This window comes from Triticum aestivum, chromosome 6B (genome assembly GCF_018294505.1).
Source record: "Triticum aestivum cultivar Chinese Spring chromosome 6B, IWGSC CS RefSeq v2.1, whole genome shotgun sequence".
In the NCBI taxonomy this organism is placed as follows: domain Eukaryota; kingdom Viridiplantae; phylum Streptophyta; class Magnoliopsida; order Poales; family Poaceae; genus Triticum; species Triticum aestivum.
Genome location: NC_057810.1, coordinates 45,381,187 through 45,405,779, shown reverse-complemented (window position 1 = coordinate 45,405,779; position 24,593 = coordinate 45,381,187). Strand labels below are relative to the sequence as shown.

The 24,593-nt window shown below is 44.4% G+C and overlaps 2 pseudogenes; both read right to left on the bottom strand.

The window, feature by feature from the left end:
• Positions 1-1,003: 1,003 nt before the first annotated feature.
• On the bottom strand, positions 1,004-4,918 carry LOC123138760 (uncharacterized; annotated as a pseudogene).
• Positions 4,919-4,998: 80 nt separating this feature from the next.
• On the bottom strand, positions 4,999-24,547 carry LOC123138759 (uncharacterized; annotated as a pseudogene).
• Between the last annotated feature and the right edge of the window lie 46 nt (positions 24,548-24,593).

The following is a 24,593-nucleotide window of genomic DNA, read 5'->3' as shown; positions in this document are numbered from 1 at the left end:
GTGCGAGGAGGGAAGAGGCGACGAGGCTCAGTGATGCGAGTCCGGGAGGAGGCAGTCCAGCGGGGAGGAGTCGAGGGCGACGGGGCGGCGGCCGATCCGGCGAAGACGGTGAGGGGGGCTCCGGCGGCGGTCCAGCGGTGTCGGAGGTGGTGGCGGTGACGGCGCACGACGGGTCGGGGGCGTCAGTTGCCCCCGATCTAGATCCACTCGGGACGGGGCCGACGGTCGTGCAGGTCACGCGGGGGTTGAGCCCCCCCCCCTAGTGGGCGTCGCGTGGGTGCGGTGGGGAAGGCGGCGCTGGGAGGGAGACGAGGGGAGAGGGTTCGATCCCGATCCAGGGGAATCGGGGGAGGGAGTGGGGCGAGTGGGGGGGTTAGGGTTTGCGGGGTGGTTGGACCGGGGTATGTAGGCCGAGGGTAGTGGGTGGGCCGGCCTGCTAGTGGCCACGTGGGCCAAACGGCCCAGGGAGTGTTCTTCTCCTGTTGTTTTATTTTGTTTTGTTTTTATTTATTCTTTTCTGTATTATTTTAGTTTCACATTGTTATAGTTTAGATAAGATATAAAACTAGTTCCTAATTTAGTTTCACAAATATGTCACTGCCCCATTAGTTCGGGCAATTAAATAAATTAGCTTAATATTTTATTAATTGAAAAGGGCATTTAATTATCTGTTTCCGCTACTGTTTTATTTATTTCAAAATATTTAAACATTTTGTAAAAGTGTGGTTACTTCACCAAAATAATTTATGGATTATTATCCGCAAACCGAACATTTTAGTTTTAACGTTTGAAAACTTTTGATGTTTAACTTGATTTTCAAATTTGAATTTGGATCGGTTTTTGAACTAACCCAAGATCATCTACTGTGACGGAGGTGACGGGGCATCATTAACGGGGTTTACTGTAGCCTAATTATCCGGGCGTCACACTTCCTTATAGTTCTGAATACAACAGTCTAAGGTAAATCATTCAGAATGTTTCTTGGGACAAGGCTGCAATTTCATCAATGACTTGAGTTGGGAGGCACGCTACCTGGCCCATTTTTGAATCTAGAGTAATATGTGGTGCTATAGCCAGAGAAGCCTTCTGATCTTTCAAAACTAGGATAATTATTCTCGGACCTTGGGCACGACATTCTATGCCACAAATGACCAGGAGCAAAACTGCTAGGTGGCCTCAAGTGTTGTGAACCTGGAATAACATAGTCAGTCTCAAGCCATTCGCAAAACACCCAATGTTGCTGGCTGCAAGTCACCTAATACGATATTGGTTGCAAGTAAAAATCAGTTCATACTTATTTTTGTGATGTTTTAGTCATTATTAAAACTTATGATGAAAGCAAACCGACGCTAAAAAAGACATAGTTATCTAGGTATATCAAATACAATTTCAAACTCATTTCAGCACAAAAGTAAATTAATCCTAACAGGGGAGATGTTAAATCATAAGAACAAGGATGAATGTTCTTTATTGTAAGAAAGTGATCTTACCATTATTGAAATTTTTTGAGAGTGACGAAGATCCTTAAGGAGATTTTTAAAATCCCCCCATTTCACTCTTCCTTTGATCTCTATGGTTTTCAGACAGACAATATCTTGAATTTTTCCCCATTGCAAAGAGTACACATGGAATTCCTATAATCAGAAACAACATGATTCGAACATCCAACATTCAAAACAACTAAATATTTGGTATATTATGTACATCACATTATCATTAATCTGGTTAATCCAAAAAACTTTCATCCAAATCTGATCACATTTTCAAATAGTTTTGTCATAGGCATGTTTGATGCACGGGGATCATCATTATCCATTGTTAACCTATTATGAAATTACAATGTTGTATTAGGTTACTATTATTCTCGTTATAAAATAATGTGTGTTTTCCATATATTTTTACCTTATTTTTGTGTAATATACTAATTAAAAGAACTTGAAATTATAAAAGTTTTCTAATTGTGTTTTGAATCTGTTTATGTACATATGATTTTTAGTACATGAAAGTCATGGTAAAATGATGTCAATTATATTCTGAGATATTAGTTATATTTTGCATGGGCATCAATACTCAAGAGACGGTTTTGGTATGATAAATTGACTCATATACTATTGAAACTGGACTTAACACACTTGACATTTGCTTCAATTAATTTGGCATTGACCATTTTTGTAATTTTTTTGTCAGTATCGACAATTCTAGAAATAGTTAATGATTTATAGTGAATGAATGAAACATACCAAGAATTCTTTGAGGGAGATTAGTTATCTTTGTACATGACAATTAGCAATAGCTCAAGTATGAAAGTGAACATCTACTGGACTCGATGTGAAATATTAAACTAACAGATAACTCAATCTAGCTAAAACATGAGTGACTATCCAGAAAAATAGATAATAACTTCATCAGTCACCAAATGTGAAGATACATGTAGCAATGAAGGTTGGAACATAGTTGTGCCTGGCAAACATGCATGCTATCATGAGATTAGGAAATTTCATATGCATCATTGTACACATCGGGAATTATGTTCTACGGATATTGGGATTAATTGGTCCGATTGGAAATATAAAGAAGAACCCATGTCATGGTGTCTTCCTTATAGTTCTGAATACAACAATCTAAGGTAAATCATTCAGAATGTTTCTTGGGACAAGGCTGCAATTTCATCAATGACTTGAGTTGGGAGGCGCGCTACTTGGCCCATTTTTGAATCTAGAGTAATATGTGGTGCTATTGCCAGAGAAGCCTTCTGATCTTTCAAAACTAGGATGATTATTCTCGGACCTTGGGCACGACATTCTATGCCACAAATGACCAGGAGCAAAACTGCTAGGTGGCCTCATGTGTTGTGAACCTGCAATAACATAGTCAGTCTCAAGCCATTCGCAAAACACCCAATGTTGCTGGCTATGGGAAATACCACTGTTGTTTCCATGGTCTGTTAAGGGATTGAAATATTCTATTGCAAAATTGGGAGCACGATGGGTAATGAAGCCTTGAACTCTTGGACAAGGAGGAAGATGATGAAAGATGTATTGACAGTCTGGTGCATGAGGATTGAGGAGGATGTCGAGGATGTAATCCTTGACCTGGTGGTTCAAGAGGAGGATGCCGAGCATGGAAGTCGTGACCTAATAGATAATACAAGCTTACCGCATATCACTTCTTGTGATTCCACACGAGTGCTCCCGATTTCTTGTACTTTCACAATACTTACCTCTCCATTGTTTGTGTTTACTCGTGACTTTTGGTCTGAATCTTGGTTTGTATCAAATGTTGACGCACCTTTCCAGAAACCATATTTTGCAAGGACTATTATTATAACCTTGTGTCCAGGACATACATAAATATATAACCCATCTTTAGTTGTTGCTAAACCAATTCTTTTGTTCAATTTTAACATCTTTGCAACATGCATCAGTGTCATAAATAGCTTAACATAATATTCTAAATGTCCATACCTTCTAAAGACTACAAATGAAAAATCAAGTGTCAATCTTACCTGTTTCATTCCCTCTAAGCCATTTCTCGAAGACTGAACATTCAACAAGAGGCAAGTTACCTAATACGATATTGGTTGCAAGTAAAAATCAGTTCATACTTATTTTTGTGATGTTTTAGTAATTATTAAAACTTATGATGAAAGCAAACTGACGCTAAAAAAGACATAGTTATCTAGGTATATCGAATACAATTTCAAACTCATTTCAGCACAAAAGTAAATTAATCCTAAAAGGGGAGATGTTAAATCATAAGAACAAGGATGAATGCTCTATATTGTAAGAAAGTGATCTTACCATTATTGAAATTTTTTGAGAGTGACGAAGATCCTTAAGGAGATTTTTAAAATTCCCCCATTTCACTCTTCCTTTGATCTCTATGGTTTTCAGACAGACAATATCTTGAATTTTTCCCCACTGCAAAGAGTACACATGGAATTCCTATAATCAGAAACAACATGATTCGAACATCCACCATTCAAAACAACTAAATATTTGGTATATTATGTGCACCATATTATCATTAATCTGGTTAATCCAAAAAAATTTCATCCAAATCTGATCACATTTTCAAATATGCGCCTTTCGCGAACATAGTTTTGTCATAGGCATGTTTGATGCACGGGGATCATCATTATCCATTGTTAACTTATTATGAAATTACAATGTTGTATTAGGTTACTATTATTCTCATTATAAAAGAATGTGTGTTTTCCATATATTTTTACCTTACTTTTGTGTAATATACTAATTAAAAGAACTTGAAATGATAAACGTTTTTTAATTGTGTTTTGAATCTGTTTATGTCCATATGATTTTTTGTACATGAGAGTCATGGTAAAATGATGTCAATTATATTCTGAGATATTAGTTATATTTTGCATGGGCATCAATACTAAAGAGACAGTTTTGGTAGGATAAATTGACTCATATACTATTGAAAGTGGACTTAACACACTTGACATTTGCTTCAATTAATTTGGCATTGACCATTTTTGTAATTTTTTTGTCAGTATCGACAATTCTAGAAATAGTTAATGATTTATAGTGAATGAATGAAACATACTAAGAATTCTTTGAGGGAGATTAGTTATTTTTGTACATGACAATTAGCAATAGCTTAAGTATGAAAGTGAACATCTACTGGACTCGATGTGAAATATTAAACTAACGCATAACTCAATCTAGCAAAAACATGAGTGACTATCCAGAAAAATAGATAATAACTTCATCAGTCACCAAATGTGAAGATACATGTAGCAATGAAGGTTGGAACATAGTTGTGCCTGGCAAACATGCATGCTATCATGAGATTAGGAAATTTCATATGCATCATTGTACACATCGGGAATTATGTTCTACGGATATTGGGATTAATTGGTCCGATTGGTAATAGAAATAAGAACCCATGTCATGGTGCCTTCCTTATAGATCTGAATACAACAGTCTAAGGTAAATCATTCAGAATGTTTCTTGGGACAAGGCTGCAATTTCATCAATGACTTGAGTTGGGAGGCCTGCTACCTGGCCCATTTTTGAATCTAGAGTAATATGTGGTGCTATAGCCATAGAAGCCTTCTGATCTTTCAAAACTAGGATGATTATTCTCGGACCTTGGGCACGACATTCTATGCCACAAATGACCAGGAGCAAAACTGCTAGGTGGCCTCAAGTGTTGTGAACCTGCAATAACATAGTCAGTCTCAAGCCATTCGCAAAACATCCAATGTTGCTGGCTATGGGAAATACCACTGTAGTTTCCATGGTATGTTAAGGGATTGAAATATTCTAGTGCAAAATTGGGAACACGATGGGTAATGAAGCCTTGACCTCTTGTACAAGGAGGAAGCTGATGAAAGATGTATTGGCAGTCTGGTGCATGAGGATTGAGGAGGATGTCGAGGATGTAATCCTTGACCTGGTGGTTCAAGAGGAGGATGCCGAGCTTGGAAGTCGTGACCTAGTAGGCCAGGTAGAGGATTCAGACAATATGAGCCTTGCTCTGCTAGTACCAGAGGAGGACGCCAAAAATATAGGCCATCATTTACTGGTGCATGAAGAGGATGAAGATGGTATGATTGTTGATATGAAAAAAGAGAAGGATGACGTCCATGATCAACAAGTACTAGAGGAGGAAATCGTGAGAATAAGACTTCCATGCTTGTGGACTAATAGATAATACAAGCTTACCGCATATCACTTCTTGTGATTCCACACGAGTGCCCCCGATTTCTTGTACTTTCACAATAGTTACCTCTCCATTGCTTGTGTTTACTCGTGTCTTTTGGTCCCGTACAACAAAACCGATTAATGAATCTTGGTTTGTATCGAATGTTGACGCATCTTTCCAGAAACCATATTTTGGAAGGACAATTATTATGACCTTGTGTCAAGGACATACATAAATATATAAACCATCTTTTGTTGTTCCTAAACCAATTCTTTTGTTGACTTTTAACATCTTTGCAACCTGCATCAGTGTCATAAATAGCTTAATATAATATTCTAAATGTCCATACCTTCTAAAGACTATAAATGAAAAATCAAGTGTTAATCTTACCTGTTTCATTCCCTCTAAGCCATTTCTCGAAGACTGGACATTCAACAACAGGCAAATCACCTAATAAGATATTGGTTGCAAGTAAAAATCAGTTCATACTTATTTTTTTGATGTTTTAGTAATTATTAAAACTTATGATGAAAGCAAACTAACGCTACAAAAGACACAGTTTTCTAGGTATATCAAATACAATTTTAAACTCATTTCAGCATAAAAGTAAATTAATCCTAAAAGGGGAGATGTCAAATCATAAGAACAAGGATGAATGTTCTATAATATAAGAAAGTGATCTTACGATTAGTGAACAATTTTGAGAGTGACGAAGATCCTTAAGGAGATTTTTAAAATCCCCCGATTTCACTCTTCCTTTGATCTCTATGGTTTTCAGACAGACAATATCTTGAATTTTTCCACACTTCAAAGAGTACACATGGAATTCCTTTAATCAGAAACAACATGATTCGAGCGTCCACCATTCAAAACAACTAAATATTTGGTATATTATGTACATCACATTATCATTAAATCTGGTGAATCCAAGATATGCATGTGTTGTCATATAGAGACAAATTATATTAATTTTAACTTGAGAAAAGCAATCAATTATGCTTCAGACCTGCAGTAAGATAGTGATAAAAATGTGATCTTGTATGTAGGCAAAGATATTGTTAGGTGGGTAAAGGTCTTACCAAATGAGGTCTTGCGTGTAGGTCCGAGTCATGTGGTGTAGAGGTACTTCATCTGAGAGTGCAGAATTCTACTCTACTGATGAAGTTCCTAACAAAAAGATCATCCCTTGGATGAACTCTGTCTTGCAAGCTCATTACTCTAACATGTATGCCCCACAACACTTTGGTTGGCATTGCTACTTTTGGTGGATAGAATTTATGTCTCCATAGAACCAATTTTAGTCTTTGGCTAAATGTGATTTTGAAAGATGTGACACTGTTTGGTTTTGGTAGCACACATGGTCTGATCATCCTATGCAATCTAAATCCACCCAATTGCATTATTTTACTATTGACGAGGAGAACACCATTCAGAAGGCCTTAACCTATGAATCTATATATGATATTTTTCGTCCCTATCATCCATGGCATACGCCCAATGCAATAACCTTGTCATTATTCTTAATAAATTAAGCTATTTTGATGATGATGGCTCCTAGAAATTCACTATGGGCAAGGTTCTTTTTTTACAGTAATTTTTTTACAAGACTATAACCAATCATGCTCCTTCTCCCACCCCTATGTCATGGATATCGAAGCCATATTGTGAACATAAACATATGCTCTTTTCTGGCTTTTACTTGACACGATCTATAACAGAAATATTCTAAGGAAGGACTGCAACACGCTTACTTTTGTATGTGACTTTAGCCAAAACTTTTGGTGGATGTTGAAACAAGAGTGGCATTTATGCACGCAAGTCGTGTCTATGTTAGAAGAAAGTAAAACCAGGAACAAAAAGAAAGGCTTCTTTGGGACCGTTTCTTGTATGCTAGAGCTAATGGAATCACTATAGCATGATCATATTTGATGGTAACACATCTACCATTCCTGAATGTTTTAGCATATTCAAATAATAGTTTGCTAATGATACATGTAGAGCAAAACCTAGACTCAAAGAGGGAATGCAAGAGTGCTTACATACTTTATAAGGTAGCTCTCGCTACCCTCTCTCCATTATACATTTTCCACCAGAATAATTTCTAGAAGCGTAGTAGCATCTTTCCACTATTTCCCTCTCAAAAATGATACAAGGAATATTTGAGCAGGAAAAGGAAAATAGACTTGAACAAAAGTCAGTTGCGGTGGAGGTACTGGCAGGAGATGAAGGAGACAGACTAGGAAGCTTGCAAGCCTCACCTCATGGAAGGGGTCCACGGTGAGTGTGCTGGAGATGTGCTAGCGTAGTTCCATATTAGGGTGCCATCTTCTCGCTCAGACCAGTCCCAGTGGTTGTGCCCTAACAAGGAAGATGTTATAGGCCACTATCGTGTGTGTGGCACGGGCCTCTTGCCACTGAGGTTAAGGTTCATAGAACCAACGACGAGGTGGACTTGTGGAGTTCATTGATGGTTTTTATGTTTCATGATCTGCTTTTGATCTGTTATTGATGATTTTAGAATTTAATGAAAACTTCACCATTGGCTCTTAATCCATCCTACATGTGCTTGTGTTTTATTCTCCAGATCTTATAGTTGATTTGGTTGCATCTTACAGTGTTTGTTTTGTTGCTAGAGGATATTGAAAAGAGGGAGGGTTCTCTACATATTGATGAGCCAGTCTTTCATAGGTGGGCTCAATGGTGTTCGATTTACGAGTTATGAATTCTCTCTTCAGAAACAAAGAAACAAATCCATTCAGATGAAACATGCTCCCAGAATTAGTGAATACATTGTGGACTAATTGGTAGAACATATCATTGTAAGTGGCACAACATACAAGTGGATGCTTATAATTCAAACATTTTCCAAATGGCTCTATCCCTTTGTGCGTATATGACTAAAGGGCATATTGCTTCTTCAGTTTCATTTGGCGTGCATGAAATTTAGTAATACTCTCTTTTTTTGCTCTTATTTCTTTGTTTGTTTTGACACTGAATATTTTCACTCATACCCAAGATAAAAATAGAAGGAAGCCACATAAATTTAGAAGAAACTTTTGTGGGTAATAGTTCAATGGGAAATTCTTTTGCTTAGTGCTCCATGATATTTAAGCTAGTATTTTAACAAATTGAAAGATGTTCCAAACATTCTGTTTCACTGGTGTTGTTCAATGAAGGTGAGCCATGCGGTGCCCGAGATCATCGCCTTGGGAATGACCATCATATATATTGTGATAGGGTGGACACCATGCTCACTATCAGTGAGGGTGGAAATAAGGAGAATAAGTGACATGGGCAGGGCGCCATATTGAAATAGAGGATGTAGCCTCGTGGGAGTCTTGAGCCATGCTCATTGGGCTAGGGACATATTTTTTCTCCCATTGCAACGCACCAGAATGTATGCTAGTACAATTAAATCATATAAGCTTGGGGAATCATGTAGTATATTGTCTAACTAAGGGTTAGGACTCAAGTAATATAACTTAGCGTGTAACAAGATTATAATAATAGATACTTATCACCCATCTGAGTGGAGTGTTTTTTTGAGAAGTTGAGGGGTAGTGTTGGGTTGAGTCTATGTGTTGGGTGTGTGTACGGGTTTGGATGAAATTAAAGACCCACACGTATGTATATCCACTCATACATGTAGGCTATAGCTAGATATCAAGAGAGTGTTCCAGATGATCCCACAAGAGACAACAACATTTTAATGTGAATAATGTCATCTGAGTTACACCATTATCCATGATGTTTGAAATAATGTGGTTGTAAATCATATATATATATATATATATATATATATATATATATATATATATATATATATTTGCTAGTTTTACTATATTGTGGCCCAAAACTGCACCTGAGCACAAAATCCTTATTCTGCACTCCAACCATATTGTGCACCCAATCAACCAGAAAACATGGGCTCATTGATGAAGTCATGTACCTAGGGTAGGGTCACGGACCTGTCCAAGGTACCCTCCCCAAGGGCATCTTTAGAAGAAATCGTCTTCCAGTCGACCTAGAGGGATTCCACTTGACGGACTTGAAGACACTCGACCATGAAGACTCAGTCGACCACTCTGTATCCAAACGGTCTGTAATTAAGTAGTCTTTATGGTCATGATGACACTTTATGTAAGGCGTTACCAGTAAATGTACTTTAAACCCTCTGCTACGTGGGCTGGCTGGGGTCTTGGCGTCCTCTATATAAGCCAGCCCCTCCACTGGCAGAAGGGTTGGCACCCCTGTAACTCATACGCATATAATCCAGTTGACCGCCTTCGGGCTCCGAGACGTAGGGCTGTTACTTCCACCGAGAAGGGCCTGAACTTGTAAATCACTTGCGTATACAACTACTCCATAGCTAAAATCTTGCCTCTCCATACCTACCCCCTATTCTACTATCAACCTTAGTACCACGACAGTTGGCGCCCACCATGGGGCAGGTGTCTTAGCGGCTTATTGGAGAAGTTGCAATTGTTCCGATCGCTTTCATCATGGTTTCTGGCAGAGTTCTGGTCCAAGGCCGCGAGATCCGTCTCGGCGCACTCACGTTCATCACCGACAACTCCGCTTGGCTCCAGGAGGCCCCACTCGACATCGACGCGCTTCTCGTCCACGGGGCAACACACTTTCGTGCCTGTGTCCGCGGCGTCCTGCGGTGGCAACCATCGGCCCTGTATCGGTCGACTCATGCGTCGTCCTCGCTCCCTGTCTCCTGCCAGGGCAAGCATTCTGGTCGGTCGAGGATTCAGCGGTGACTGAGACACGGCCACTACCCATGTCGCGGCGATCGAGCCCGACGAATCTCTCTACGACCTGTTCGATCTGTCGACTGGCTTCGTAGAGACTGCATCCAAATGCGATAGCAGTGATCCAGCGGCGGAGGTCCTGATGGTCAATGGGCCTCGTAGTCTTCCCAGCTTCCCTCGCACCGACGGAGCAGACGGCAGAGGTGACCCCGCTCAGGTCCACAAGGAGTATCAACCCGAGCCAGTCACTTCTCTGCAAAGCGAAGAGCTTCACCGCCGGAACATTTATGCTCTGCGTACTCCCGTCGTAGGAGAAACCCCCGAGGCTCGTGCCTTGGAGGATGCGCGTTTAGCCAACTTGGCTGAGTGCACTCGATTGGAGAACCTCCAGCGAGCACTCGACGAGCGTGCGTGGCAACGAGTTCCAGACTCCAGTCGACGTCAACTCTTTCCGCCGACAACTCAGGTATACCGAACCCCAATTCAGAATCTAGCAGGTGCAGCCCGGATAGCTGAGTCGATTCAGCCCTCTCAATCAGAGGCTGGCAGAGGCTTGATGCAGATTAGGGATTTTCTCCGGGTAGCGGGAGATCAGAATTAAGTTGTATCGCAGTCGCGCAATAGGATTCACAGTCAATCCGTCGCTGCGAATACTGTTCAGTCGGCTCATAGCCAAAGATCGCCTCCGTGGAGTGAGGGACGTGGAGGTCGACGTGATCCATATGATGACCGATTCGATCGCGATGATCGGCGTCGAGTGCCCACTCCTCCCCCAAGGGGTCGGTCTTACGCCCCTCGGCAACAAGATGACAGACGCCAGCACAGTGTTGGTCGAAGAGTTCCGGTCGACCCCAGGGAACCATGCTTTGACGCGAGATCCATTATCGTGCAAGGTCTCGTCGACCGAAACAGAGCTCACCATGAAGGCCATGACAGAGAAGCGCCCACCAGCAGCATGGTTCATGTTTCAGGACCAGAGTGTTTTAGCAGAGCCATCAGGGCCGCAGTGATCCCTCCCAACTTCAGGTTGGCGACTGGGGTGAGTAAGTTCACCGGTGAGTCCAAGCCCGATACTTGGCTTGAGGACTACCGAGTGGCTGTTCAGATTGGCGGTGGCAATGATGGAGTGGCCATGAAACACCTACCGCTCATGCTGGGGGGCTCGGCCAGAGCCTGGCTGTATCAATTGGCGCCTAGTAGCATTTACACTTGGGAAGATCTTGCCCGAGTGTTTGTCAGGACATTCGAAGGAACTTGCAAGCGACCAGCAGGTTTGACCGAGCTGCAAGTTTGCGTGCAAAAGTCGAATGAGACCTTGAGAGATTACATCCAGAGGTGGATCACATTGCATCATACAGTGGAAAATGTATCTGATCACCAAGCAGTATGTGCCTTCAAGGAAGGCGTTAAGAACAGAGAGTTGAGTTTGAAGTTTGGTCGGACCGGAGACATGACCCTGAGTCGAACGATGGAGATCGCCACCAAATATGCCAATGGTGAAGAAGAGGATCGACTCCGGAGTGGCAAATACAAGCCAAGCCAGTCGGAAAAAGGAAACTCCATTCGGAAGCAGAAGCGAAAAGCCGAACCCGCTGCTCCTGGAGAAGCCTTAGCCATGACTCAGGGCAAGTTTAAAGGGAAACCCAAAGGATTCTGGAACCCCAAGAAGGTGAAAGACAAGGAAGGAAACGACGTGATGGATTTGCCATGCCATATCCACACAAAGAAAGATGGGGAGGGTAACTTCATTTACCCAAAACATACCACTCGCCAGTGCCGGCTCTTAATCCAGCAGTTTCAAGGAAAACAACCCAAGTACAAGGAGAAGGAGTCAGACAAGGCTGAGAACAAATATGGCAGTGATGAAGAATAACCCCATGTCAATTCCACTCTGATGATTTTTGCTGATGTTGAGAGCAAAAGTCGACTGAAAGTTATCAACCGCGAGGTGAATATGGTTGCTCCGGCAACGCCCAGTTATCTGAAATGGTCTCAGACTGTCATCACATTCGACCAGTCCGATCATCTGATGCACATAGCCACCCCTGGGAGGCAAGCGTTGGTGGTCGACTCTGTCGTCGAAGGCACTCGACTGACTAAGGTACTGATGGATGGTGGTAGTGGATTGAATATACTGTATACAGAGACGCTAAAGGGAATGGGCATTCTGATGTCCAGACTCAGTTCTAGCAACATGAGTTTCCATGGAGTCATACCTGGTAAGAAGGCTGAGTCACTTGGCCAAATAGCTCTGGATGTGGTCTTCGGCGATTCGAAGCATTTTCGCAAAGAAAAGTTAACATTTGAAGTTGTGGATTTCCAGAGTGCTTATCACGCCATTTTAGGTAGGCCAGCCTACGCACGATTCATGGCCCGACCATGTTACGTGTACCTCAAATTGAAGATGCCTAGTCCCAAAGGGGTGATCACCATCACTGGCAATCAGAAAAAGGCAGAAGAGTGCTTTCATAAAGGCTCAAAGATCGCCGATGCTCAGATGGCGGTAGTAGAACTACAGGAATATCAGAAAACTGCAGATCCGAGTGATTTGTTGCGAGCCAAGAAACCTGCTACCGAATCAGCGTTTCAGTCGTCTGGTGAAACCAAGCCGGTTCACATCCACCCGACCGACCCCAATGCTGCTCCGACTCATATCTACACAACACTCGACTCCAAATAGGAAGAAGAGCTCATCCAGTTCCTCCGTGAGAACTGGGACATCTTTGCATGGAAGCCTGCTGACATGCCGGGTGTTCCTAGGGGGCTGGCTGAGCACCGCCTACGAGTCGACCCAAAGATAAAACCTGTGAAAGAACATCTTTGACGGTCCGCCATCCAGAAGAGAAAGGCCATTGGCGAAGAGGTAGCTCGGCTCCTGGCAGCAGAGTTTATCCGAGAGATTTACCACTCCGAGTGGCTTGCCAATGTTGTCATGGTCCCCAAGAAGGACAAATCACTTCGCATGTGTATTGATTTCAAACATATCAATTGGGCCTGCCCGAAAGATCATTTTCCTCTCCCTCGCATCGACCAAATTGTCGACTCGACTGCGGGATGTGAGAGATTGCCTTTTTTAGACGCCTATTCCGGGTACCATCAGATCCGTCTATATGGACCCGATGAGATCAAAACAGCTTTCATCACTCCATTCGGGTGCTTCTGCTATGTCACCATGCCATTCGGCCTCAAGAATGCCGGAGCCACGTTCATGAGGATGATTCAGAAGTGTTTACTCACTCAAATCAGTCGGAACGTGGAAGCGTACATGGATGATATTGTGGTCATGTCACGGAAAGATTCCGACCTGTTGACTGACCTCGCTGAAACGTTTGCCAATCTCAGGAGGTATGATATCAAGCTCAATCCATCAAAGTGCACATTCGGAGTTCCTGGTGGAAAGTTACTCGGTTTTCTCGTTTCCGAAAGAGGAATCGACGCTAACCCAGAAAAAATTGGCACTATACTCCGAATGAAACGCCCTGTGCGTGTGCACGATGTCCAGAAACTTACTAGATGCTTGGCCGCGTTAAGTCGATTCATCTCTCGCCTCAGTGAAAAGGCATTGCCTCTTTACCGACTAATGAAGAAGTCAGACAAGTTCGAGTGGACTCCAGAGGCCGATGCAGCATTTGCCGAGCTAAAAGCTCTGCTCTCCACCCAGCTGGTGTTTGCCGCTCCAATCAGCAAAGAGCCTCTATTTCTTTACATTGCAGCCACAGGACAAGTTGTCAGTACAATACTTATGGTCGAGCGGGAAGAAGAAGGGAAAGCCTTCAAAGTTCAGCGCCCCGTATATTATCTTTTTGAAGTGTTGACCCCATCGAAGCAAAGATACCCTCATTATCAGAAGCTCGTGTATGGGATCTACATGACCATGAAGAAGATTGCTCATTATTTCTCTGATCATTCCATTACAGTCGTCAGCGACGCCCCATTGTTAGAGATTCTGCACAACAGAGATGCAACTGGTCAAGTGGCGAAATGGGCGATTGAACTCCTTCCCCTTGATATCAAGTTTGAGGGAAAGAAAGTCATTAAGTCCCAAGCAATAGCAGACTTCATCGCCGAGTGGATTGAACAACAGCAGCCGACTCAAGTTCACTCGGAGCACTGGACCATGTTCTTTGACGGATCTAAAATGTTAAATGGTTCCGGTGCTGGGGTTGTATTGGTTTCCCCCGGAGGAGATAAGCTCAGATATGTGCTCCAGATTCATTTTGATTCCTCCAACAATGAAGCAGAATACGAGGCGCTTTTGTATGGGTTGCGCATGGCCATTTAACTCGGCCTCCATCGCCTTATGGTCTATGGCGACTCAGATTTGGTGGTCAATTAGGTGATGAAGGAGTGGGACGTTAGAAGCCCAGCCATTACTGGATACTGCAATGCAGTAAGGAAGCTTGAAAAGAAATTTGAGGGGTTATAGCTCCATCATATACCCCGACTGAAAAATCAAGCGGCTGATGATTTGGCGAAGATAGGTTCCAAGAGGGAAGCCATTCCCAGTGATGTGCTCTTGGAGCATATCCATACTCCATCAGTTAAGGAAGATCCTTTTACCGAAGAAGCTCTGCAGCCAAAAAGTGCTACAGATCCGACTGAAGTAGATGTTCCAGCGATGGTCGACTTGATCATGGAAGCATTGGTCATCACTCCCGACCGGACAGTACCGTACACCGCGTATATCTTGAAGAAAGAACTCCCATAGGACGAAGAAGAGGCTCGACAGATCCTCCGCTGATCTAAGGCCTTTACCGTGATAAAGGGACAGTTGTACAGAGAAAGCGCGACTGGAGTAGGGTAGAAGTGTGTAACGCCAGAAGAAGGTCGGATAATCCTTGACGATATCCACTCGGGGACCTGTGGCCATCATGCGTCCTCTCGGACCATTGTGGCTAAAGCATATCGAGCGGGATTTTACTGGCCAAGAGCAAATGAAATGGCAAAGGAGATAGTCGACAAGTGTGAAGGATGTCAATTTTACTCCAATATGTCACATAAGCCCGCCTCAGCCTTGAAGACCATTCCACTCGTCTGGCCTTTCGCTATATGGGGATTGGACATGGTTGGACCACTGAGAACAGGCAGAAGCGGCTTCACCCATGTGCTGGTAGCAGTCGACAAGTTCACCAAATGGATCGAGGCTAAACCCATCAAAAATCTTGATGCCGGCACTGCTGCCAGCTTCATCAGGGAGTTGATATTCAGATATGGAGTTCCACACAACATCATCACAGACAATGGGTCAAACTTCGATTCTAAGGAATTCAGAGCCTTCTGCACATCTCAGGGTACACGAGTCGACTATGCTTCGGTCGCTCACCCCAAGTCGAATAGACAGGCAGAACGAGCAAATGGCTTAATTCTCAAAGGGTTGAAATCCCGATTGATGCGCGATCTCAAGCGCGTAGCTGGCGCATGGGTCGATGAAATTCCGTTGGTACTTTGGGGATTAAGGACCACACCCAACCGGTCGACTGGGAGAACTCCGTTCTTCCTGGTTTACGGAGCTGAAGCAGTCTTGCCGAGTGACCTGCTTCACAACGTGCCCCGAGTCGAACTCTACACCGAAGCTGAAGCCGAGCAAGCCCGGCAGGACGCATTCGACCTTCTAGAAGAAGAAAGAGAGATGGCCTTGATCCGATCGACCATTTATTAGCAGGACTTGCATCGCTTCCATGCCAAAAACGTGAAGAGCCGAGCTTTCCAGGAGGGAGATTTGGTTCTCCGAGTGGATCAGCAGAAGCCACACAAGCTCGCTCCTACTTGGGAAGGTCCCTTCATCGTCACCAAGGTTCTCCACAATGGAGCATACCGCCTTTACAATGTCGAGCACCAGATTGACGAGCCCCGAGCGTGGAACGCGGAGCTACTCCGCCCCTTTTATACTTAAGTATTCACTCGGATGAGTTGTAATAAAAGTACTTCTGTAGTTTATTTATCAAAGACAAGAGCTTTATAATTTTCCCAGTGATTGTTGTTACCTTTGTCTGCATAAAGCAGTCCCCTAGTGGGTGGCTTAGCTGCGAATCCGTTTCGCCTAAGTCTATAAAAAAAATCCTTGCCGAGTGGTGAGCTAGCCTCCCACTCGGGGGCTTAGCTGCGAATCCGTTTCTCCTAAGTTAAACAAAATCCTACCAAGTGGTAAGCCAGCCTTCCACTCGGAGGCTTAGCTGCAGTCCAAGTACTCGCCTAAGTTAAACGAAATCCTACCGAGTGGCATGCCAGCCTTCCACTCGGAGGCTTAGCTGCAGTCCAAGTACTCGCCTAAGTTAAACAAAATCCTGCCGAGTGGTGAGCCAGCCTCCCACTCAGGGGCTTAGCTGCGGCATAGCGCTCACCTAAGTACAAACACAACATGCGCTCCGCAAGGAGGACGAGGTGCAGGTCGACTGCTACCCTCTGCTTCCGAGCTACGCCACAAATACAACGTGCACGCCGCAAGGAGGACGAGGTGCAGGTCGACTGCTACCCTCTCCTTCCGAGCTACGCCACAAATACAAAATGCGCTCTGCAGGGAGGACGAGGCGCAGGTCGACTGCTACCCTCTCCTTCCGAGATACGCCACAAATACAACGTGCGACCCGCAAAGAGGATGAGGTGCAGGTCGACTGTTACCTTCTTCTTCAGAGGAACGCCACGGAAATCCTACCGAGTGGAGAGCAGACCTCCCACTCGGGGGCTTAGCTGCAACCCAGTGCTCGCCTAAGTTTTTGAAAATCCTACCGAGTGGAGAGCAGACCTCCCACTCGGGGGCTTAGCTACAGCCCACTTGCTCGCCTAAGTTTTTGAAAATCCTACCGAGTGGAGAGCAGACCTCCCACTCGGGGGCTTAGCTGCAGCCCAGTGCTCGCCTAAGTTTTTGACAATCCTACCGAGTGGAGAGCAGACCTCCCACTCGGGGGCTTAGCTGCAGCCCAGTTGCTCGCCTAAGTTTTTGAAAATCCTACCGAGTGGAGAGCAGACCTCCCACTCAGAGGCTTAGCTGGAACCCAGTGCTCGCCTAAGTATGTCGAGGCACGAGTCGATTGCAATCTGTGCTTCATCCTTACCTGCAAAAGAGCATTTCAAACAACAGAGTATGGACCAAGCAAAAGGCAATGTTCATTCGGAGGCAGATGCAAACATATTCAACGTCAAATCCAAGTTCAGATAATGTCTTACGGAACCAGAAGTGCTCAGGCGCTAAGCCTGTTAAAGTTTATCGGTTAGAAAAACCAGTCGGCATACCGAAGCAAATTTAAAGCATCGAGCATAGAAGTTTTTTATCCCTCCTGTGGAGGGCTGGAAGGCGCAACGAACTCGTCCAGGTCAATTCCATCAGCGATCCGAGTGGCAGCAGCGATGAAGGTCTCCATGAAGGATCGGAAGTCATGCTTCTTGGTATTGGCCACCTTGAGAGCTGCCAGCTTGTCCTCTCGCGCATCCTTGCAGTGAAGACGGACCAAAGATAGAGCAACGTCAGCACCGCACCTGGCAGACGACTTCTTCCATTGTTGCACTCGACTTGGAACTTCATTCAGTCGAGTCATCAGAGACTCGAGGTCGTTCTGAAGTGTTTCTCTTGGCCAGAGTACCGTGTCGATGCGCGACGTTGCAACCTTCAGCCTTGCAATATAGTCGACCACAGTGGCAACGCGAGACTCGAGTCGGAGCACGTTCATGGCGGCTTCATCCTTCACAGGAGAGTTGATGGGATCCAAGCCAGTCTCCACTCGACTAGTCTCCTCTTCAAAGCTTTGGCAGAATTCTGCGGATACGATCCAAGGATAAGTCAACATTTCTACAATAAGTCAATGTTACCAGTCGGATATAAGGGGTTACATTCGAGCATGAGGAACAACTTCTTGGTGAGCCCCCCAGATAAATCTCTAAGTCGTTCTTCTTTCCAGCCAGCTCACTAGCCTTATCACTCAAGGCCAACTTGTCACTCTTCAGTTGACTGGCATACTTGTTAGCCATGTCGAGAGCAGCTTTCAGATTGGTATTCTCCTCTTCAAGTTTACTGACGGAAGCCAGCTTTTCTTCTGCGAGTTTGGTCTTTTCTGAAGTTGCTTTCCGCGCCTCATCGAGTTCAAGATCCTTCTTCTTCAGAGAATCCCTTAGTTTGTCTGCAAAATAACAGTAAGATCAAGCTCGGGAGCAATCAAGGAACAAAGGCAGTCGTCGAGGTTCTCACCAAACATACCTTTTGCCTCCTCCTTCGCCTTCGTGAAGTTCTCTTGGACAAGCTTCAGATCAAGTTCAAGCTGGATATGCTTGTTCTCCAATTCAGTATAATGAGCTGCAAGCTCGCAAGATTTCTGTGAAGGATCAATCGACAAACATCAAAAATAGGTCACTTCCGAGTGACTAAGAGAAAAGGCATAGTATTTCTAAGACTACACTTGAATCTAAAAATTCAACTGTAGTCTCGGGGACTACACCCAGTGGGTGCACTCAGCATGCCCCCACTGGTTCTATCAGCTAGAGTCGATCAGTCGACCAAAAAAGACAGAAAGTCTAACCACCAACAGTTAGTCACAGTTTAAAAAAAAGTGTTCTTCAGACCGTAGTCGCCTGCCAGCAGTCGACCATAGTCTCGGGGACTACACCTAGTGGGTGCACTCAGTGTGCCCCCACCGGTTTATGATTCCAATCGACCCGATCGAGTAAAACAAGCAATGAGAAAAAGTTCAAGGCATTAAGACTATGGTCGACTGCCAGCAGTCCACCATAGCCTTGGGGACTACACCCAGTGGGTGCACTCGGCGTGCCCCCACCAATCCAGATATTCAACTGACACACCCAGTGGGCGTACGACAGATACTAAGATTTTTAGAAAGAAAAGTTCTCAGGTATCATATCCTAATAGAACAGGCAGTGATCGACCAACCTGAACATTGCTCTGAAGGGCTAAACTGGCATCATAAGCTGCTTGACTGGCATCTCGGATCGCCTTCACTTGCTCCATCATAACACCCGCTTGGCGTATGGCTTCTCTAGCAGCGCTTGCTTGGTCTTCTGGGACGTGGTGGGTAGAGAAAAGTGAAGGCTGATCAGCACTCGACGATGAAGGGCGAGCACTCGTCAGAGACACCGCAAAGGATACGATAGCCCGAGTGACGTTGTCCCCCTCCGCAACCAACGTCTCAGGTGCTGATACGACCTGAGCTGTCTTGTCAGCAGACGCTCTCCCATTCCTCCTCTGCCTCAGTGGTTCGTTGTCATCATCATCAAGATCCTGTCGACTGAAAACGATACTAGGTGGAGCTACAGAAAAGATTCGAAGTTAAAAATAAAGATCCTGTCGACTGAAAACGAAACTACAAAGGTCATACCAGGGTTGGAAGTAACAGCATCCTCCATCTCTTGATCTTCAGGTTTGGTAGAGGTCTCAGAAGTTGCAGCACTGCAGTTCCAGAAATCAGTCAGTCAACGAACAAATCGACCAAGAGTAAATTCATGAGAAACAAGAAGACACAAGTTACGTCATTACCCAGAAATAGTGGGAATCGCCATCTTCATCTTCGGCAAGGCCTTCGTCGGCTTTGACGGCACCACTCGAGATTGCTTCGGCGCTTTCTCAGTCGACGCCAGAGAGGTCGTCCGAGGACGCTTGGTCGACTGCACAACAGGCGCGGTCCCCTTGCCATGTTCGACTGCAGGGTCATGGGCAAGCTTGGATCTCCTTTCGGAATGGGGAGGCGCAACTTCCTCCTCCTCTTCCTCACCATCTTCATCACCCTCATCACCATCCGATTCCCACTCCTCTTGACTTTCACCTCCACTTCCTTCCTCCTCCTCGGTCTGTGCTTCCGCCCCGTTGGGCATGGAATACAACTCAGTGGTAGCCTGAAAGACAACAAACAAGACAAAAGTCAATCGACTGATCTACAACAAAACAGAATGGACGAAGCGTGATTACAGTCGGAGACAAGTGGTCATACCTTGTCTGGATCATAAGACTGGTCGAGTGGCGGGATCCTCCTGGCCCCACGAGGGTTATCTTTGTTCCCTGTGATGGCAGTCATCCACCTCTCCAGTGTGGCGTCGTCGACCTCCTCTAGGTGGACCCGAGTGGTGTCTTCGGTACCAGAATACAACCACATCGGGTGACCTCAGTATTGAAGTGGCTGAATGCGCCGTCGAAGGAAAACCTCCAGGAGATCCATGCCAGTGACCCCGTCGCGAATGAGCTGGACTACGTGCTCCATCAACATTTTTACCTGAGCCTTCTCCTCTGGAAGCACTTTCAGAGAAGACGGTTTGTTCACTCGACTCATGGAGAAGGGAAGGAGCCCAGTCGACTGCCCTGGCGTCGACTGGTCTTGGCAGTAGAACCAAGTCGACTACCACCCTCTAACTGACTCGGGAAGGGTCATAGCTGGAAAAGCGCTCTTACTCCTCATCTGGACCCCAAGACCCTCACACATCCTGATTACTTGCGTTCTCTCATCATTCGGATTAGCCTTTTTCACCGTCTGAGAGCGACAGGTGAATATGTGTTTGAAAAGGCCCTAGTGCGGCCGACAACCCAAAAAGTTTTCGCACAAAGACACGAAAGCGGCGAGATAGGCAATGGAATTGGGAGTGAAGTGGTGGATTTGTGCCCCGAAGAAGTTCAAAAACCCCCGAAAGAAAAGATGCGGCGGCAGAGAAAACCCACGGTCGACATGGGTGGCTAAAAGGACACACTCACCCTCCTGAGGCTGAGGCTGCCACTCCGTCCCCGGAAGCCTAGCCGCCCTGTGCTCAATCAACCCTTCGTTGGCCAGATCATCAAGATCCTTCTGGGTGATGGTCGAGTGGATCCAACCCCCCTGCATCCAACCTTGCGGCAGACGGGACCGCGACGAGGATCCAGCCCGACTGGTCGCTCTCCCCTTCGCCTTCGCCGTCGTCGTCGCCTTCTTCGCCCGCTCCAAGGCCGCCGTCTTCTCCTTCACCATTATTGCTGGGGAAGCAGGCACAGAGCAGCAGCACGGAGCAGGTAGCGAGCGAAGCCGATGAATCTGAGGACGAAGGAGGGGAAAATGGGGCGCACTATTCAAAAACCCTCGCCCGGTGCCTTATATGGAGTCTCTCCTGAGTGGCTGACTGGTAGGCCCGGGCAATCCTGTCAAATCCCGAAACAGTCGCGCGAGCGATACGTGGCGAAAAAGGCGGCACGGAAATCGAGGCGTCTCTGCCTTATCCCGTTCGAGTACCGCGGTCTTCTCCGCTTCGCGCACTTGCCAAAATTCAGATCCCACTAAATCCGCTAACAGCAGAGCAACTTGTCAGACGGAAGATCTCCTGCAATCCGTCGCTCGGAAATCTCCAAGTTCATAAAGTTCACTTGACATATATGAAGAATGGATCAGGGCCACTTTAAGAGAAGTTGACACCCTCGCTAGACAGCCATTGGTCTGGAGTAAGGAGTAAGACACATTCACAGCACCAGAAAACAGGTCGGAAAGATTATCAACTCCTTCCTCACTCAAACCTCGATCCGTTCGGGGACTAATGATGAAGTCATGTACCTAGGGTAGGGTCACGGACCTGTCCAAGGTACCCTCCCCAAGGGCATCTTTAGAAGAAATCGTCTTCTAGACGACCTAGAGGGATTCCACTCGACAGACTTGAAGACACTCGACCATGAAGACTCTCGACCATGAAGACTCACTCGACCACTCTGTATCCAAATGGTCTGTAATTAAGTAGTCTTTATGGTCATGATGACACTTTATGTAAGGCGTTACCAGTAACGCCAGGCCTTAATGTACTTTAAACCCTCTGCTATGTGGGCTGGCTGGGGTCTTCGCGTCCTCTATATAAGCCACCCCCTCCACTGGCAGAAGGGTTGGCACCCCTGTAACTCATACGCATATAATCCAGTCGACCACCTCCGGGCTCCGAGACATAGGGCTGTTACTTCCTCCGAGAAGGGCCTGAAGTCGTAAATCACTTGCGTATACAACTACTCCATAGCTAGGATCTTGCCTCTCCATAACTACCCCCTATTCTACTGTCAGCCTTAGTACCACGACACCCATCCTCGTGATCCTCCACACATTTGGTCGTAATAGTCTATTTGGCATGTAGTAAAAAGTGTTAACTTGATTACTATATATGCATGGTCATATATTGATAATGATAGCCCGTGTGACATATAGTAAAAAGTGTTAACTTCATTACTCAGATGCATGTTCAGAAATTGGTAGTAATGTCTCATGTAACATATTTTGATTTCTTTGCTGTGAAATCTATGCAAACTATCGGTCATAAAGTCATATGTAACATGTAGTAAAAAATAATAATCTTTTTACTACATATGCAGGTGCTACTCGGTGCTCGTACGTGCGGACAGCCTAACAAACCCATGGACTAATTTTTTTATTCATTCCGTATTATGCCTATTGTTCTGTACTAAAAAATACTTGATTCGTTTCCTACTTAATCTGGCATTAAACTAGATGGTAATACACTTTGCATTTCGTAGTAAATGTGGTAGCCGCTTTTACAGCTTAATTATGGGTTTATGGTTGATTGTAATACACTTAGTTTCTAGTTGTAAAACAGATGAATATTTTTACCACAAGTTACTACAGAGGGAGGTTTGCATTCTGGGTGGATCCGGTTGGCTGCTTTGTTACCTCGGGATGGCCGGAGGGTATAATAAATTATTAGCCCTCAAGCATAGTTTAGCGACGTACCTAATACCTAAAACCATTTCAAGTAATTCAAAGCAACTTGGAAAATGGGATATCTAAGGAAAATGTGGCCTAGCGAAAAAAAATCCCTATTTAGACATAGCATTGGTTGTTTTTGCACCAAAGAATTATGAGTAAACATTGATTACGTCCATTATATGATGTATCAAATGTTGCATAGGAACTAATTGTTCTAAAAATCATCATCAGTTTAATAATGGGCCATAACAACAGAAGAGTGGAACTAGAAGCCATGAGGTAACAAATTCAAAAGGTTAATTTTGGTTGACACAAACTTAATGTTCACTTTGGATCAGATATTATTTTATCTATCAATATTGAAATTTGTCCTAACTCATCAAAATACACCTACATTAGAGCAAAGCAACAATTTGGTAAGCCGAAACAACAATCAATTTTACATGGTTGTCTGTTATCAAAACAAAATCTGCTACTTTTCTAAAGACACAACAATGAAGATATTATACTAAATAACTGATAAGAATGATGTCAAAGAATATCACTTGAAAGCATAACCCTGGCCAAGGTTGGAAAAGATGGTAGGCGTAAGCGAGGCGGTTAGCCTTCGCCTAGTGCCTAAGCGGTGCTTAAGCGCCCTAGGCGCAGCCTAGGCATTTTTTTACTATTAGTATGTAGATGTGGTTATTATATGTGAATTTATTAATTTTGGGCATATAAGTATGTTAACGACAAGCTACTACGATTGGAATATGGCCCTTTTGGCATATTAGTGCAATATGGCATGATTTCTTGCTTGGGTACACAATTTCTTACTTGCTCTGCCTAGACTTCTACTTATGCCCTAGGCGAGGCGTTGGTTCATTGCCTAGCACCTAGGCGTGCCTAAGCACCTCATAGGCACTGCCTATTCCAACAAAGACCATGGGCCTCATGTTCTACGATGACTTGTTTGTGGGAGTGAGAAGTGTGCATTCAGTAGTAACAATAAATGATTGTGCCTTTCAAAAAAGCGACAAAAAAATAGCATGTTAAGAGAAATAGGGGTGCCCTCCTCCAGATGCTATACACACTATTGGGTACACAATAGTAAGGATTTTAATAAGAATAAATGATATATTTCAATAATAAATTACTAAAAAAACTTTAATGTGTCCTAACATCAACAACCCATGAGGCAACAACACGGAAAAAAATCTACAAATTTAGAATCAGGTGCCTCCGGGATCTCCATTGCTAAAGAATAACCTCTCATTGCCGGATATTTAAGTATTCCATGTAGCTGGCTATCTAACAAAGCGACAATCAGTCAACTAAGTGCTAGGAGTTAAGATGGATAACTTGTAACATAATCGAAAACTAAGATCTAGAAAACATCATGATCCAACACATACATCACGGACCCGTGAGCCCAAAGAACTTGCCTAGTGCCTCACTTGTTAGCGGCGCAGCTGATTGCAACATCGTGCCGCTGCAAACGGGGGAAGACCGGCGAAGAACAAAGGAAGGC